This window comes from Bos indicus x Bos taurus, chromosome 3, assembly GCF_003369695.1.
Source record: "Bos indicus x Bos taurus breed Angus x Brahman F1 hybrid chromosome 3, Bos_hybrid_MaternalHap_v2.0, whole genome shotgun sequence".
NCBI lineage: Eukaryota > Metazoa > Chordata > Mammalia > Artiodactyla > Bovidae > Bos > Bos indicus x Bos taurus.
In genome coordinates, this window is record NC_040078.1 from 49,918,361 (window position 1) to 49,931,414 (window position 13,054).

At 48.0% G+C, this 13,054-nt stretch overlaps 1 protein-coding gene across 1 annotated transcript in view; it reads left to right on the plus strand.

Moving 5' to 3' along the window:
- The first annotated feature begins 1,998 nt into the window (after positions 1-1,998).
- Positions 1,999-13,054, plus strand: part of BCAR3 (BCAR3, NSP family adaptor protein) — a 152,909-nt gene continuing 141,853 nt past the window's right edge. Inside the window, exon 1 of the mRNA XM_027536464.1 lies at positions 1,999-2,159. The gene's annotated coding sequence lies outside the window, so the exon portion shown is untranslated. The remainder of the gene's footprint in view (positions 2,160-13,054) is intronic.

The following is a 13,054-nucleotide window of genomic DNA, read 5'->3' on the forward strand; positions in this document are numbered from 1 at the left end:
GATTAAAAATGTTGTGATAATTTCAGGTGAATAGCAAAGGGACTCATCGATACATACACATGTATCCGTTCTCTCCTAAATGCCCCTTCCATCCAGGCTGCCACATAACAATGAGTGGAGTTCCATGTGCCATAGTGTAAGTCCTTGTTGGTTATCTATTTTAAATATAGCAGGGGTACATGTCCGTTCCAAACTCCCTAACTATCCCTCCCCTTGCCCCATCCTTCCTCCTGGCAACCATAAGTTCATTCTCTAAGTCTGTGTGAGTCTTGAAACAGGTTTCTGTCTGTCAGAAGTTTCATTTAGCCAGCATGATTTCAGAAACTAGCATTTTGCTTTTTTCACAGTTCTTTACACCTCCTGAGAGTAATCAGATGCTAGGTAAGAAAATTTATGAGCTAGAAATGTGGAAATGAAAGACATCATGACAGCTTGCCCAGGACCCAGTGTTGGTTGGGCTCGGGCAGGGAACGTGTGAAACTGCAAGTGTTCCTGGGGGACTGGATACAGCCAGGTCTTGGAAGTGACGTTAAGATGGTCTTTGGAGTCATCCTGCTGCCTGTCCTTTGACACACAGAGGGTTCACTTTCGCATTAGTCCCATCCGTCAGAGCCCAAATCCAGCTTGTCTGGGGATTTTCATTGTTTTGAAAGCCCCTGGAGCAGGGTGAGAAGTGACTTGGGGACAGAGCCGAGAAGGCAGCTCATTGCTGAAGGTCACAGTTCAGGGAGTAGTTCTTATTCTTTTCTCCATGCAAGTTCTACACAAGTGAGCAGTAAAAAGAGATGCTTATCTGCTTCCTTTATTTTAGCAGGCCCCGAAGTTCCGTTTCCTTCTTGAAACCTCTGACTCAATGGCTGGAGGAATGCTCCCCCACCCCACCCCACCCCATCCTGTCTACTCATGCAGTTCTCCCTTCTCGAGCCACCTTGCAAAGCATGCTCAATTCACTGTGTCTACATACTGCAATTTCCTTCTTTGTTTATGTTATTTATGTGAGTTGGTCACCTGTTGCGTAGGTAAGATTTAAATCTGGCTGTGTTGGTACGGTCAGTTTTTATTATTGCTATTCCCAGAAGGAAAATAGTATTTATAGACATGGATAAGTGTGAGATGTTATTATTTTTTCCTTTTTGATGGTAACACTTTGCTAATCATTAAAGCATGTGGTGGTGGTCATGTCTCAGCCTCAACTTTGAATGAACTGGGCTAGGGAACTGTCAGAATCACTATTAGTACCATGATCAGCATTTTAAAGCATGATAACTTATTCTGGATTATGTACATCTACTATGTTTGAATAAGTGTTGTTGTAACTACTGAATAATTTCTATTGTTTTCTAATTACTTTTATTACTAAAATAACACACAGAACACTCATATTTTAAGATAAGAAAGCACCCTTTTAGTATATGTATGTTCACTATATTTTTCACTATATATAGATTTATTTTCTTCTCAATAATAATGGTATACTGAGGTTTTCTTAGTGTCTGTCATTTCACTTAGTAATAGATCATGAATATAGTTCACAGTTCTTTTATAATAGAGATTTAGAATACTGTGTGGTATTCCATTATATTGACTTTATATAATCAATCCCCTGTTATTGAAATATACTTTTTAAACACCTATTTAAGTACTTACTACGTGTCAGTCACAGCCTATCCCCATTTTACAGATGAAGAACCTGAGATTAAGTAATTTGTCCCAAAGTAAGTGGTAGAGCCAGTTTCAAACTCGGTTTAGCTGCTAATCACATTTTACTGGCCTCCCTCTACTTCTACTGAAAGGTCAAGACCTTCTTTACCTGGCAGAAAGGCTCAATCTATATAAAGTGGTTCTGGAAAAAAAAAAAAAAAGGAACTGCTGTCCTGTGAGTCACTGTTACTTAGAATGATATCAGCTGTTGAGACCACATGCAAAGAGGCATTGGGGTGGCATGAGCCGTGCGAGCCCAGCAGCCTGGAGAGGTGCCCTCAGGAGAGACCGCAGACCCGGGTCCCCCCAGCTTGCTACCTGCGGCAGTCATCCTCCGGCAGAACAAAGCAAGCGGCCTGGCCTCGCCTGCGCCATGTGACCGTCCCCGCACCAGACCGAGAAAGCTAAGGAGCAGCTGCTCCTGACCAAACCCAGCCAGGGAGAAGGGCACAGGCAAGGTAGGAAGGAGCCCAGTGGCTGCCACTCTGCCCCAGAGCACTGGCAGCGCTGAGCCAGCAGAACTATGGCCTGGGCTACGGGGAGGTGTCAGTCCAGCCTAGGAAGCAGCCTCTGGGGCAGCGTCTGGAGTGTAGGAGAATATCCTGACTCACCCACGGAGGCTCCGGGGCGGTTGTTTCCTGGGTGATTCTGGATCCTTAGTCATCATCACCTTGAGACTGGGCTTTGGGCTTTGGCCACATTTTCTCCTATCCTCTCCTTGCCAGTGATGATCATCTGATGTCATAGCCAGCAAGGATAGTTGTTCTGTTTTACTTCTTTAATTCTACTTGTTTCATTCTACAACAGCACTGTGAGATAGAACAATATTTAGCAATAATGAAGAACTGATGCTTTTGAACTGTGGTGTTGGAGAAGACTCTTAAGAGTCCCTTGGACTGCAAGGAGATCCAACCAGTCCAATCTAAAGGAGACCAGTCCTGGGTGTTCTTTGGAAGGAATGATGCTAAAGCTGAAACTCCAGTACTTTGGCCACCTCATGCGAAGAGTTGACTCATTGGAAAAGACTCTGATGCTGGGAGGGATTGGGGGCAGGAGGAGAAGGGGACGACAGAGGATGAGATGGCTGGATGGCGTCACTGACTTGATGGATGTGAGTTTGAGTGAACTCCAGGAGTTGGTGTTGGACAGGGAGGACTGGCGTGCTGCAATTCATGGGGTTGCAAAGAGTCAGACATAACTGAGTGACTGAACTGAACTGATCTTCATTTTAGGGATAAAGAAGGGGAGCTGCTGAGAACTTAGCCAAACTGACACAGGAGAAAGGGTCTTAGGTATGGGGAATCACAGGGCTGTGACCTAGACCTCAACTGTGCCCCAAATGGGCCACCACACTCTGGGCCTCAGAAGGCAACTGTGGCTGGAAGGGAAATACAAGTTGACCCCTCATGCTCCCCTTAATCCCATCTCTTCTGAGAAGAGAAAGAGGAAGCAATAGGGGGGTTTTCCCTGATAGTCCAACGGTTAAGACTTCACCTTCTAATGCAGGGGGTGTGGGTTCTATCCCTGGTTGAGGATCTAAGATCCACATGCCGTGGGGGGCCAAAAAATCAAAACATAAAACAGAAGCAATATTGTAACAAATACAGTAAAGACTTTATAAGGTCATCTGTCACACACGAACCCCACACCTGGGTTCCCACCCAAGGCAAGACTCCACCTTCTTCTCCTATCTGTAGCAGCAACCCTGGTGGAGCCAGGACCAACTTCCCTGTTTAGGAAGATGGTTGGCTTAATTGACAACAATCTAAAGAATACAGGAAAGAATCTTTAAGTGGAATTAGGGAAGACTTGCAAAAACTGGCTCTCCTACTGCTAAATGATTATTGGGGTGTGTCTAATGTGTTCTGGGTTTTTTGAAATGAAGCATTATTTTTTATGACCAAGTCCTTGAAGATAAACACCCTCCCCAAAAAATAAGTGCAGTGTTCACTAGGCTTTAAAAGATACAAAGGATTGCTGCCATCCTAGTTGGAGACACAGTGACGGTATCTCTGGATTGATGCAGTAAACCCCTCTGCAGTCTATTCTCTTTGCTCTGAGCAGACCAAGTGCTCAAAGAAGCAATAAGTCAAGTCACTGTCCTGCCTAAGAACTTGTGATGACTTCCCATGACCCCCAGGTAGGGTCCCAACCCCTCTCAGGGAGTTCCTAACCAGCCCAAGTCTCTGTGGAGAGGCTGAGCGCCCCACGGCCATGCTGCCCAGTGCAAATCCCAGCCCCAGCCCCTCAGAAGTTGTGTGACTTTTGCTAACGTGTCTACTTCTCTGTGTCTGTGTTATCATCTGTGAAAGGAGGCTAATAGAACCGACCTCATGGATGCCTGGCACACACTCAGTGGCCACCAGCTGTTTGTATTATTACTTTTGACCTCACTATTCTCCATTCTCCCCACCCTCCAGCCCATTACACTCCGTCCCACCCACCTCCTTTCTGTTCCTTGAATTTGCCCAACTCACTCCAACGTTTGGACCTTTGCCTGGAACTCTCTGCCCACTGCTCCACCCCCACCCAGGTCTGTGGGCTATTAGTTCTCATTTGGGGGTTTCAACTCAAGATACCTCCTCAGAGAGGGCTTCCCTGACCACCCAGACGAAATCAGCCCAGTCACTCAAGTTTATTGCTGTCCTGTGGGCATTCCTGGAGAAGGCAATGGCACACCACTGCACTACTCTTGCCTGCAAAATGCCATGGATGGAGGAGCCTGGAAGGCTGCAGTCCATGGGGTCGCTGAGGGTTGGACACGACTGAGCGACTTCACTTTCACTTTTCACGTTCATGCATTGGAAAATGAAATGGCAACCCACTCCAGTGTTCTTGCCTGGAGAATCCCAGGGACGCGGGAGCCTGGTGGGCTGCCGTCTATGGGGTTGCACAGAGTCCGACATGACTGAAGTGACTTAGCAGCAGTGGGCATTCCTGCAATGATGGAAATGTTCTGTATCTGTACCACTAGCTGCTATCCTCATGTGGCTCTCCAGGACTTGAAATGTGGCTAGTGTGAACTGGAGAACTGAATATTTAATTTAATTTCATTCTAATCAGTTTGGGCTTAAATGTAAATAACCACATGTAATTAATGGCTGCCATACTGGACAGTATAGTGCTGGCCTTACCTAACTTCATGACCTTCTGAGCATTCATCGCTCCCTGAAATTACCTTGCTGGTCCCTTGCCTGCTGTTTATGGTCTGATTCCCCAACTAGAGCGTGCACTCAGTGAAAGTGGGGGTCTTGCCTTGTTACTGCTATGTCGCTACATGCCAAGGAAAAGTGTCTGGTTCTTTGTTGGGGCTCATGAAGTTTTGTTGAATGAATGAATGAATGCACATATAAAAGTACTTTGTAAACCATAATGCATTATATAAATGTAGTATGTATTATCATTATATGTACATATAATAGGAAAGTGTGTGTAGGTGTTCACCTTTTTAAAAAGTCCCCAGCATGTGCACTCATATACACACATGCAAAACTGACCTTTAAAAAATGAATAATTTTTAAAAGTAGTTTTCTTATTTTATGAATGTATTCTTTATCTCTCTAAATAAGATCCCTCACCACAAGATTGCATGTGTAACCTCCCCTGCCTCTAGTAAGTAGAGGACGGCTTGACCTGACCAAAATTCCACTTCTTCATCACTTCTAAGCTGCTATGGCAGGCATACCTGTGAGTTCTTCTGTCTGGCGCCGGCCTCAGCGGCCAGCCCTGGACCACAAAGAGCAGGATGCTTCTCGGAGCCCTGGGCCTGTTTGCTTCGCAGAGACCAAGGCTCTGGGCTTGATGGCAATCAGCCCTAAAGCCTCTGAAGTGCATGGGTAGCTGCCACTGTGACTCTAATGAAAAGGTGAGGATTCCCAAGGGGACTGCAGTATTCTTGAAATTAGAAACAAGACGGGAGCAGACCCTCTCCTTCCTGTGGGAGTAGCTAGAGCAGAAGTGTTGAAATATGATGCCCAGGGCTTCTGGTAGGGCTGGAACCAGCCCAGTTCCATGCCACTGGCTGGTGTGAGGTTTCCAGAGAGGGCCCAGGCTGTGATCTGACTTCCGTCTTGAAGAAGCATCGTGGCCCATGGCTGCCTCCAAGGGAACACTACAGCTGAAGCTGCAGAGTCAAATCATGGACAGGGCACGTCATTGCTCCATCAGGCAGGATCTGGGCCTGAACCTGGAAACTCCATGGGCCTCTGGAGGGCCTGGTGGCCACAGGGGCTACTTTCATTGCTCAAAACCAGGTGCTGGGTCCGAGAACCAGGTCCGCTGGCTTTAAGAAGCTGGCCATGCCCTCCCCTGCCCTCAGGCCTGAGCTGATAAGTTGACAGCACAAAGGGGAGACCGTTAAACTGCAGTTGTTTTTCAAGACTTTCTGGCCCATGTGCTTGGATTTCTTGCAACATTCTCCCTCCCTACATAAAATCTGTCCCATCCCTCAACCTTCCTGCATACACCACTCTATCTAGATTCATACTTTCCTACTTGCCTCCTATACCATCAAACAGGATGCTTGGACAGTGTGAAGGAAGCATTAGCCTGGGTTCAGCTTCAGGAAGGCATCTGTCACAGTGACATGGGTATGTGGGCTTGGATGTGCGTGGGGATGGGATGTGCACAAGGCTGTGTGTGTTGTGTGGGCGTGGATGTGCGTGGGGGTGGGATGTGCACAAGGCATGTGTTTTGGCCCTAAGACTCTCCACCATGACAGTGTTTCTCCCCGGATTCAGGTGGATGGGTCGATACCTTTAGGAAGGTGAGGCTCCTTTTGTGGATAAAGTGGTGTGTCCACTGCTCGCCCCACCCCAAACCACAGGTTCGTGCCTTTTCTGGGATCTTCACCCAGCCCCTTTCCTGGGTCAGGTTCCACCCTGCCCCTGCCAGTGACTCGGCTGCTCTCAGAGGAGAAGACGGCGATGGGGGCAGATATCAGTTAGATGACTAGTGGCTCAGCAACACAGGAAGTGGTTCTTTTGCCTCAGACACCCACTACCTGCTTGGTGAGTCACCAGGAGAATGTTGGCCTCCAGGGCAGCCCTCTGTGTCCCTGTCCTGCAGGGCCAGTAGACACAGAAAAGAGAGGCAAATGCATCTTTGGAAAGAAGCCCTGGGGGCTGGCCCAGAACATGGGCATGAGTGGAGCAAAACAGGTCACTAATGTCAAATAGGTACCCACCCCCCACCCCACCCCCCCACCCCCACCATGGTCCTGCCCAACCACACTCTGCCCTGTGCTGCCCAGTCTGTACCGCATCATTTTTGTGAATGGCTTTATATTATGTTGTTTCTTATAACTGTTCATTTTAAAAAATCTTTTTGTGAAGACGTGTCTCATGCATGGAATCTGTGGGGCTTTCCTATTGCCTACCTGACCAGACACATATGTGGGAGATAGTGGCCATCAGGGATGGGCCTTCGAGTTTCTTTTATTCCAGTGGTGGGAACTTGTGGCCAAGGGGTCGCCTGTCACTCAGGGATCTTCCTCTGCTCTGAAAGGCATATTTTGGGTCAGGCCCCCTAAGGGAAGCTCCGTAAAGGGCCCTAGTGACCGTGGACAACACATCCTATGAGCTTCTTTCAAAGAATGTGAAGGATCCCACGAGGCCAGTTATTTTTATGGTTCTTCAGCACCTGCAAGGGCCAGGCCCCGTGCTTGACTCTTCCCCGTTATTGTGTCTAATTCTCAAGGGCCTGTCTAGGATGTGAGTGCTCTTGGCATCTCCATTTTACACAGGGACACTGTGGACCAGAGAGGGGCATAGCAATCTGTGAGGTCACACAACCTCTAGTGGCAGGACCTGTCCTCAAGCCCAAGTCTGAAACTGACTCTGAAGGCTGCCCTAGTACCCACCACTCTGTCTGCCTCCCCCTGATTGCTGTCCACCACCAGCCCCCCACACCCTTGCCTCCGAGGCTGCTTCCCTTCCCAAAAGTCCTGAGCATCAAAATCCCCTCCACCGACGTAACTTCCTGTGGAATCTGCTGAGAAGATTGCTCCCGACTGTGTCCATTTGTTCTCCACAGGAGGATCCTGTAGGGGAAAGATTATCAAAATATTTGCTGGCCTTGCAGGAGACTCTTTGAGTCGTTGCCTAGCCCCACTGGATGTGGGAAGTGCCACCATCCCTCCTGGCTTCTGTTTGTATCCGGCTGCTGAGCAGGGAGAGGGGAGCAATATTTAGCTTTCCGTGAGCCCATCAGGGATGCTCAAGTGCAGTACAGATGTTGGACAGATAATAGACATTTAAGAATTTTATGGTTCGGAGCACTATGTGGGATCTAAATCTGAGCTGAGTGAAGTGCAGTTAGCATACAGCTGAAGTCCTGGGTGCTCAGAGCCCCTGGTTGGTGGCATGAGCCCTGGTTCTCCCTCAGAAGATCCAGCATCTTGCCTGGCTCTGCACTTGGGCTTGTTTCTTCACCCCTGAAATGAGGTTGAGGGCAGCGAGAAGAAACAGTCTTTGGAGGTAGGGCAGCCTGTAGGAACCAGGCTGTGTGCGTTTGATTCCAAGGCCTCATCATAAGAGCTGGGAGACTTTGGGCAAGCGCTGACACCTCTCTGGGTCTCGGTTTCCTTGTTTGTACTCTGAGGATTAAATGGGTCTCTACGTAATGTCCCTGGAACAGTGCTTGGCTGTTACATAATAAGCTCTCAGTAAACATGGCTATTACTCTTTACAGCCCCTTCCTGCTCTCACATTTTATTAACTCAACTGTGGGTTTTGGCAATTGTTCCCTAAGAAATGATGTTTTGACTGAGCAGTGGGTTGAGAAGCTAGCTGGAGGTAAAGAAATTTCTTCCTTGTTGGCTCACATGTAATTAACTCAAGAATTCTATCCACTCCTCCCCCTCACAAGGTATGGCTTTAATGCAATGATTTTACCTATGTAAAAATCCTTGTCATGGGGAAGAAGCAAGAAATGAAATGTCCCCTGAGAATGTTCTGAAATTATGAATGGGAAGGAAATCCTAGGGGGATATGCTTTAGTTGCTAAAGCAAAACTCCTCAAGCTTATTTCAGTTCCTTTTCCCTATTTTGAATTTCTCTCTCCTCAAGGAAGGATCTTTGCAGGTGACATACTATGGGTGAAAAAAAAAAACAAAAAAAACCCACGTGTCAGAGTCAGACAGACCAGGAAATTCAGATTGGATCCCTAGAGATTCCTAGCTGGCCAGGGTGATTTCTTCTGTCTGAAGCAAAGTTTCTTCATCTATAAATGGAGATGATATTTATTTTATAGGGTTGTTGGAGAATTAAATATGACCATGTATGCACAGCATCAAAAAGCTAGAGGTGCAGAAAAACTAATTCCCCTACTCTTGCCTCCTCTCCACATCTGTGCCCAAGAGGCTCCTTAACTTGCATGTCTCCTTCTGTCCCAAGACGAAAAGGCAGGAGGCAACCCCCAGGCTCTCTTACGTTGTGTGCTGTTAGCTTTCAGAATGAGGCTGTAATCCTGTAAGTTCCCCTGGCAGGTTACCACCCATGGAGTGAGAACCAAAAGTAGATGCTGTTAAGGTAAAGCTGTAAACAAGAGAGGAACAAAGTGGGAAACTCAGCAACCCCTTCTCACTTTTGGCGTTCAGTCACAAGCTGGTGGCCTTGTCTCCAGTCGAGGGCTCCACTAACAGCAGAAAGAAGTGGTCACAGGTGGAGTTCAGGAGACTGCCTGTCTTTACCAGGTGTCCTCCAGCCTGCTCAGGAATGGGGCATTAGGGTTTAGGTGGCGGGGGCCACAGTCTGAATATGCTGATCTTTCCCCTGGCCATGGGGGCCTTGGATGACTGGAGATGGGTAGGAAGGAGTGGGGTGATGGGGAGGGGGTGACAAGGGGAAGCACACAACCATGAGGCTGGGCAATATCTCAGTGGGCTGAAATTCTGAGCCCCCCACTAGGAGGGTCCCTTGGGCTCCCCAAACCTCTCTTTACCAGGTGTTCTCCAGCCTGCTCAGGAATGGAACATTAGAGTTTCGGTGGCTAGGGCCACAGTCATGAATATACCAAACTCTTATCATTTCTGCCAGGTCCTGAGTTATTCTGGCCATCACCTAAGCTGTTTCACTACTGTTATCAATGTCTTCTCCATTAGGGCTGCTGCAATCCCAAACAAACCGTTTTTGCAAGCTAAAAACAAGGACCTCCTTGTCTAAGAAAATGTCGTTCTATACCAGGACACACAACTTGGCAAGTGGGTGCACAGGCTGGATTTCAGGCCTCATTTACGGCTTCATCTGAGCAACCTTGTGAACAGCCTGCACAACTGCACACGGCAGCCCTATTTTCCATGCTCTGCTTTAATGATCTGGATTGGCCATGCTGCTTCTGTTGCCTCCTCTGAACTCATTGCTCCTGACTCTGCTGTAACCCTCCCCTTAGCATGGCTGGCTTTTGACAGGCTGCAAAAGAGAGACTGGCACTGTCAGCTTTTCCAGCCCCCTCTGTGGAAGGAGCTGTGACCCCTGACTAGGGCCAGGCCAGAGGACACTTGAAGGGCTCCACAGACTCCAATTCAACACTCTTCTCTCTGACATTATTCGGCACTCAAGGCCCAGCAGTATTATATAACCCCATCTCCCGTAACAGTGTGAATCCCCTGCTTATTCAAGGAGCTTCTGCAGAAGTTGAAGTCAGCATCCACTTCCACTGTGTTCAAGGGAGTACACTCTGGAGCTCTGAGAATTCCAGCATTGGTCCAGCCTCTTCACTTTTCTTCCCAGAGGGCCAGCAGATTGGCTTGTAAATAGACCTCCTAAAGGCTTACTCTGACATCTCAGGATTCCTGAGGAGGGCAGGTATGTTGGCAGGATACTCCCAGCATACATAATCACAGTATTCCCTCACCAGTGACCTGGCCCTTAGGGTTTAAGGTGCTCTGAAAACATGGTGTTTTATGATTCCATCTTCCTCTACTTCATACTCATGGTCCCTGCCAGAATATCTGGACCACCTGTTAGCCATGAATGGTTCAAAGCCAAGTTTCTGGAAACTTTGCCAATAGCCAGGAGAGGCCACTCTCTTTAAGGAGCAGGGATAAAGGTGGGCTGACTCCTGGGTGGTCCTCCTGCTTCACTCTGAGAGGCAGTGGGAGGAGAAGGTTGGCTTCAGACACATTCACAGGTGCAAGGAAGAGCCAGCTCTCAGTTACTATGGTAACAACTAGGGCTGGAGGGAGGTTGTAAACCTGTAAAACTATCCTTAAACTTTCTTTCCACAGTTAGCAGTTGAGTTTGCCAATGTAATCTGGTAAGCATAGAGTGTTAGAGGAATACTTTCAAGGATCACTAACCCTGCCAAACAGAACCAAAAAGTTTGATGATGCCTGGGCTGAGAGCAGAGGGTGGGATGAGAGCAGAGGGTGGGATGAGAGCAGAGGGTGGGATGAAAGCTGGTTAGATAAAGGAAGGACGAAATTGTGAGCATTGACATGGAGGCATGGAATAAACTGATGAGTTTAGGAGAGCCATCCTGGATAGTTTGGACTTCAACTTGTGGGTGACGAGAAGCTCCTGAGGGGCTTTACGTGATGGAGAGATGGGATGAGGCTGTATTTTAGATATGTCACTCAGGTGACTGAGTGGAAGACTGACTGGAAGAGGGCAGGATGGAAAGGAGAGAGACCAGCCGGGAGGTGATGCCCAGGTGAGAGAGAGTGAGGACCTTGACTGGAGACATGATGGGGAGAAGGAGAGGAGGGCATGAATCTGAGGACTAGTTAGGCATGAAATCCTCAGAACTCGGTGAGTGGTTGGCTGTGTATTGTGGGGGTGTGCGGATGGAGAGAAATGAATACCAGGATGTCTTCCAGGGTTCTAGCTTGGGCAACCAGATGAATGGAAGTATCATCCTGACACATGAAAATACAAAAGGAGGAGGCCCCGGCTTTTTGGTTAGTTAGGTTTGGGAAGTGCTATATTGAACTGAATTTTGAACTGTCCATGCCATAATCAGCACTTCACAGGCACAAGAAGCAGGTTGCATTAAGACTATGAAAGTGCACGTGATGACCAGAAAGAGTAGGCTGAGCTCGGGACCTGGCCACATCCACTTTCAAGGTGGCTGGAGAAAGAGGACCAGCAAAGAAGACTGACTGGGAACTGCGGAAGATGTGCGAAGAGAATCAGGGGAAAATGGTGTCTCAGAGGTCAAGGGAGTAGAAAGATTCATGAAAAATGGAGTAGTCATGAATGTCTGCTTAGCAAAAAGTTCAATTACACAATGTCTGAATCGTGTCCACTGGATCATGTACGTTGTAAATCATTGTCAGCCTCAGGGAGAGCAATTTCACTGGAAGGCCTGGGGCAGAGACAACTGCAGAGCCTTTGGTGAAAGGAAGGAGAGAAACAAGATGGTAGATGGCAGAGGAAATGAAGCACAGGTGCAGGTTGCTGGGGCTGAGAGGTCGTGTCCTTTGGGCCTCAGAGGTGTTATCACAGGACAGGAGTGGGCGGTTTTGAGGACTGTAGCCAGCTCTAGCATAAACAGGGGGAGGACAGTCAAGGTTTCCCAAATGTGCCTGATCAAAAGGACACATGAGATTTTGTTAAACATGGGGTCTCCTGGTCTCCACCTGGATCTTTCTAATCCAGATCTCTAGGGGAAGGAGCTAGGAATCTGCATGGTCAAATTTCCCAGGTGATTCTTATGATGATCAGGCAAGTTTGAGAACACTGATATCAGGGCAGGAAAGAGGAGTTTAGAGAAGATTGGATGGAGGAGAGGTTTGGAAGACACCCTGGGAAGGGAGCAGGGAGAGATGGGCCAGGCAAGAGGAGAGCCCTGGAGAGAGGTGAAGGAGAGGATTCATGTCAGGAGGGCTCACATTTGGGATGCTGAGCAAGGATCTACCTGGGGAGCTCTACCTTGAAAGAAGTATAGCAGACTCAGTTTCTGGTATCCTGGTGGGGAGACAGAACAGTGTGCTCTGAAACATTTGTGGGTCTGGGTTTGGATCATCTCTCCTCTGAAGAGTTGTCTCAGATGTAAATAGGGTGGTTGAAACTTGAATCAACTCGTTGGCCTTGCTTCCTTTGGCCGTCCTGTCCATCTTTCTATGCCCTTATTGTCTGGCTCTCAGGTCCCGAGAGCAGATGGTCAGTACTTGTCATCTGGGTTTCAAAGCAAAAGTGCTCTATTAAGTTACCTCATCTCTGTTTCCAAACAGAATCAGTAAACAGTCCATTCTAAAAAGGGGTTTACACCATCCCCCAAACTTCATGGGCTTAGCTAATTCTCTGAGAACTGGGGAGGGTCCCCTTTTCTCCTCTTTGTGCAGGGCAGCTGGAGTCTGGGACCTGGCACCAGAGGGACACGTAAGTGGAATCGACAGCCACTGGTGTGGTAC